Source organism: Camellia sinensis, chromosome 7, assembly GCF_055761805.1.
Source record: "Camellia sinensis isolate YWXY chromosome 7, ASM5576180v1, whole genome shotgun sequence".
Classification (NCBI taxonomy): domain Eukaryota; kingdom Viridiplantae; phylum Streptophyta; class Magnoliopsida; order Ericales; family Theaceae; genus Camellia; species Camellia sinensis.
In genome coordinates this window covers 182271310-182277309 of record NC_138967.1, presented here as the reverse complement: position 1 = coordinate 182277309, position 6000 = coordinate 182271310, and positions in this window count along the sequence as shown.

Here is a 6000-nt window from a genome sequence, read left to right as displayed (position 1 = left end):
GGTAAATTTTTTAAGAGAAAAATCTGATACGTTTGATGCTTTCCAGGCCTTAGTCCCTAAAATCTAAAATGAACAGGGTGTTTCCATTGGGCGTATCATAAGAATCCGAACTGATCATGGTCGTGAATTTGAAAATAGTTCGTTTTCGGATTTTTGTGATATGCATGGAATCAAGCATGAATTTTCTGCTCCTATTACTCCACAACAAAATGGAGTTGTTGAGAGGAAGAACAGGGTTGTTCAAGAAATGGCTAGGGTCATGCTCCTTAGTAAGAAACTTCCTCCTAAGTTTTGGGCTGAAGCCTTAAATACTGCTGTTTATGTCATAAATCGCGTGTACTTAAGGCCCGGCACTTTACAAACTCCATATGAATTGTGGAAGGGGTTGAAACCTAATGTAAAATACTTCAAAACTTTTGGGAGTAAGTGTTACATCTTCAAAGATAGAGAGCCTTTGGGCAAATTTGACTCCCGAAGTGATGAAGGTATTTTTCTAGGGTATTCAACCACTAGTAGGGCCTTTAGAGTCTATAACCTGCGAACTTCATCTTTAATGGAATCTATAAATGTGGTTATAGATGACACAGGTGCACCTACTCCAGCAACAAATGAGGATGATAATGATGAGTCTCCAATCATGGACACGGAATCACAAAATCAAGGAGAAGGTGTGGACCCATCACAAGAAATGGTTACAGAACCATCTTCACAGGTAAGGTCAAGTCCAAAGAGTGCTCCAAGGGACATAACTCCTGTTGCCCCTGTCACTGCGAGTCCTGAGCTTAAACCATCAGCTAGGGTGAAACTAAATCATCCAGCTCAACAGGTGATTGGAAGTGTCTCGGATCGAATGAAAACCCGAAGACAGATTCGGGATGAGGTATCACATATGTGTTATGTTTCTTTAATTGAACCTAAAAATTTTAAAGAGGCCTTGCTAGATGATAGTTGGGTCAATGCTATGCATGAAGAATTAGGTCAATTTGAACGTAACAAAGTTTGGACTCTAGTTCCCAGACCTAGAGACATGAATGTGATAGGTACCAAGTGGATCTTTAAAAATAAATCTGATGAGAATGGTACAGTTGTTAGGAACAAAGCTAGGTTGGTTGCTCAAGGCTACACACAAGTAGAGGGTGTTGACTATGATGAGACGTTTGCCCCAGTTGCACGTCTCGAATCTATTCGTATTTTGCTTGGTGTTGCATGCTTTCTTGGCTTTAAATTGTTTCAAATGGATGTGAAAAGTGCCTTTTTGAATGGGTACTTGAGAGAAGAGGCATATGTTGAGCAACCAAAAGGGTTTGAGGACCCTAAATGTCCCAATCATGTCTACAAGTTAGACAAGGCTTTGTATGGGTTGAAACAAGCCCCTCGAGCTTGGTATGATAGACTTACTACATTTCTTCTTGACAATGATTTTCAAAGGGGTAGTGTGGATAAGACCTTGTTTGTGAAACATACTAAGTCTCATATTCTTGTTGCTCAGATTTATGTTGATGATATTGTGTTTGGATCCACTGCTGAACATCTTGTGAAATATTTTTTGGATTGTATGACACATGAGTTTGAGATGAGCATGATGGGAGAGTTGTCTTATTTTTTGGGTCTTCAGATTAAACAGTCTTCTTCAGGTATATTTGTGTCTCAGTCTAAGTATGCGAGAAATCTTGTGTCTAAGTTTGGTCTTGAGTCTTCCAAGCATGCACGCACTCCCATGAGCACCAGTCTTCACCTCTCCAAAGATTCCTCTGGTATTGATGTTGATCCTACCCTTTATAGGAGTATGATAGGGAGTCTTTTGTATCTTACAGCCAGTCGTCCTGATATTTCTTTCAGTGTCGGTGTCTGTGCTCGTTACCAAGCCAGTCCTAAAGAGTCTCACCTTCTTGCGGTAAAACGCATCATCAAGTATGTTAATGGGACTTTAGGGTATGGGGTTTGGTTTTCCACTGACACTACAGCCGAAATTACTGGTTTTTCTGATGCCGACTGGGCAGGATGTGCTGATGATAGGAAAAGTACATCCGGGGGGTGTTTTTACCTTGGGAATAATCTGGTTTCTTGGCATAGTAAAAAGCAGAATGCCATCTCTCTTTCCACTGCTGAGGCTGAGTACATTGCTGCAGGGAGTTGTTGTGCTCAAATGTTGTGGATGAAGCAAATGCTTCATGATTATGGGATAGAACAGAACACTCTTACTCTTTTCTGTGATAACACAAGTGCCATAAACATTTCAAAAAATCCTGTCCAACACTCTCGCACCAAACACATTGACATTCGTCATCATTTTATTCGAGAGTTAGTGGAAGAGGGCCTTGTTGTTATTGAGCATATTCCCACTGAGCATCAAAAAGCTGATATTTTTACAAAACCCCTTGATCTTCTTCGGTTTGAGTTCCTTAGAAAGACCTTGGGTGTCATGCTCGATCACTAGAGTGTTACTTGTTTCTTGAATAGGTGTAAATGTTTGTGCCTTATGAATGCTTGGATGTGATAATCTCATTATCACTGATATCTGTTTACTTGCATCCAATTTTTATACACTACTCATGCTGCTTACAAGATCTCATTGTTCATTGGTCATAGCTCATTTTGAATGCCCATGCTCATTAACCTCATGATCTCATTCTGTACACATCCTTGAGATTAATTGTTGCAGGGGTTTCCGCACATGTGATCAAAGTTCTCTATGGACCACTAACAGTGTTTCTTGTACTTTTACTGTGGAATTGACCGATACTAGCATATCATGGGTGATGTTGAGTCTCTTAACCATCCACCATCTGTTTTCACTTCCACGGTTTCTCCCTCAGTTCCTTGAAGTCCGGGCATTAGGAAAAGGCTACCTCAGAGGCACCAACCAGGCCATCCTTTATGATTTCATTCTTCTCTGGTTTGGTTTCCATACTCTTGAGAGTGAAAGCCACCAGTGAGTGCCCACAAGAAAGAAACAAAAAGGGACTCTTTGACTGAGGGGGAGCCTCCGCATTTACTCAACAAATACCCCGTGATTCCTAGTGGTTTGACTTTTCACTGTATTGTTGAGTTACTCTTGATGGAGGTCCAGCCATCCGATCACTACTAGGATTAACTCTAGCTCAGTGACCTCTCATGGATTGCACACACACACCTTTTTTATGTGAGCTCTCATCTGGGATTTTGAGGTGTACATTCTCATGTAGCTTATGATCATTGATTATATTTTTTTGCTATGCTCATGATTTCTAGTGTCGTTTTTTTAAAATAAAAAAGGTGCAAGTTCACACGATTCATGAATTGTGGATTATTTCATCTTAGTATTCATTTGGCTCAGTCTGATCATCTATTTTTGTTTCAGGTCTCACCTCGTGATTTTGCATATTGGATTGTTTTTTTAAAAAAAAAAAAAAAAAAAAAAAAAAAAAAAAAAAGATTTGTTTTTGTTTTGTTCCGCTCGAGCGGAATGTTTTACGCTCGAGCGTGTTTTTCACTCTTGCAGCAGTTTGTTCGTGTTTTGACAGTTCTGAGAGATGGTATTTTGAGCTCGAGCGGACTTTTGCGCGCTCGAGCGGGAGTCTGCTTGCAGTATTGTACGCTCGAGCGGTACTCAGTACGCTCGAGCGGACCTGTTTCATACTTAACTCCCTCTCTTGACTCTTCGAGGTATTTTTTTCTCTTCCTGTTTCATTCTCTCGATCTAGGGTTGGTCGTGTGGCTGCATTGTGGTCGATTCTCCTCCCATTCATCATCCTTCCCACTGATTTGCTCTTTGGTAAGTTTTATCCTCTCTTATTTTCCCGTTTTCTTGTTCTAATTTGGTTCGATTGGTTGTTGGGTTTATAGCTTTGTGGGGGGTTGTGTGTCGTGTCTGTGGTTCTCTCTCTCACACTCTTTTTCTTTGTCTGTTTGTCTGTTTTTTTTTTTGTGTTTTTTTTCTTGTGTTGTGTCTGTGGTATTTTGAAGATATCTGTGTTCCTCCTTTAATGGGCTGTTGAGGTCTCTTTGTGTGGGTAACAATTTGGGCTTAGTTACTTTGCTGTGATTTACTCATGATTCATACTTATCCTGTGCCATTTCTCTCACATTCTGTGTATTAATTATGAGTTCTTCACTACCATGCTTTCATGCCCTGTTTTTTTTTGTTATGCCCTGTTTTGACTTGTTTCTTGCACTAATGTTTTGTTTTGGTTTGTTTTGGTTTGGGTTGGGGTTTGGATTGGGTGTAATAGTATCTTCTTCGGTATGTCTGCTCCTGCTCCGAAACGCCGCAAGGCCACCGTTTCTCGCCCTACCTATAACCCTGAGAGGTTTCAGTCGGCCTCTCAATCCAAGTCATTCCATAAATCATTTGTGACTCGAACCGTTCATTTAGAACGTAATGTTCAACCCGATACTTTTGAGTCCATCAAAATTCGATCTTTGTTCGACCCCCTAGGTGGTGACCATGTTTTATTATTTTCGGGGCGTCAGAATCTCGATTGGGTTCGAGAATTCTACTGTAATATGGAGGGTATACGGGATTATGAGCCATCTTTCACCACTTGGGTTAGGTCCAAATCCATATCTGTCACCCCTGCTTTGATTCGCCAACTTCTACAGCTTGAGCAAGTTTTTCCTCAATACTATCCGTTTCCTGTACCTGATCGTCCTACGTGTGACTTTGATGAGGTGTCTTTGGAACTTTGTGGTGTTGCCCGGCATTGGCCTAAAGGCGGTTTGATTAAACAGTTTGAACTTCTTCCGGAGTTCAGACTGCTTAATTTGATTGTCTGCGCCAACATCATTGTCACCACCCATTCTTCCGAGGTCAAACAAGACCAAGGATTCATTCTGTCTTGTATTGCCAATCACCGCTCTATTGATCTTGCCTCTCTTATTATCACCAAGATGATCAGTGCTCATGGCCATTCCAAGCTTGGCCTTCCTTACGGTTGCTTGATCAACCGACTTTTGTCTGACCTTGGGACTCCTATCCTCGATGATGATGAGTTTGCCTCTCCCTCTCGCCCTTTCACTAAGAAAACTGTATCACAGAGTCGGGCTCATGTTAAGGGGGAGTCCTCTCGGGCTGGTCCTTCTACAGGTACCACTGCTGGTCTTGCTGAGGAGGCTGAATATGATGCTGCTACCGCCGGGGGTGAGGAGGATCCTACTCCACCTGTTCCACCTAGCTCGTTTCCTGATCAGCTTCGGCATTTTGAGGAGGCTATGACTCGGAGGTTAGACTTTCTTGATGCTCGCTTTGACGCCTTTGATGGTCGTCTTGGTCAGCTGGAGCAGACTGCTGCGCACACTACTTCGCAGCTGGATCACATCATTTCCTTACTGACGCTTCAGCCGCCCCCTCCTCCATCCGGTGCTTGATTTGTTGCTTTCTTCATTCCCGGTCAAAAAGGGGGAGAGTTTGGATACATTTGTGCTTTGCTGGATATTGATGGTATATTCTGTTGATGGTACATGGTACATGGATATTGTTGATATCTTGGATATTGTTATTGTTGATGGTTCTTGGATATTGTTGATATATTTTGTTTCGTTTTGTCTTTTGGTTCTGATACATGGATCTTTTGATATTTTGCTTCGTTGGTTCTATTGAATGGATACATTTTGTTATATTCTTATATAGTTCCACAAGTTTTGGTTTTTCTGGTATGTTGCTCGTTTTTTTTTTCACAGGTGAATGGTGGATGATGAATTGGATTGATGGATCGCTATATGGCAAGATTGGAAAGCTTGGTTGTTTATAGAGTTATTTTGAGTGTTTTTGTGGATTGAGTGTTTTTGTGGCTGTTTTTTTTAATTTTGTCTAGTGCTTGTGTTTAAGGACTTTTGTTTAGAAAAGTTTTGTCCGGGAATTGACAAAGGGGGAGATTGTTAGGTCCCTGTGTTGTCAAATCCGGAGACAAAATCTTATGTTGATTCAAAACTATGTTTTTCTGTTTTTGTACTGTCCGCTCGAGCGGAGACTCTTGAGCTCGAGCGTAGATTAGCAGGTCACAGTAGTTTGACAGGGCAAGC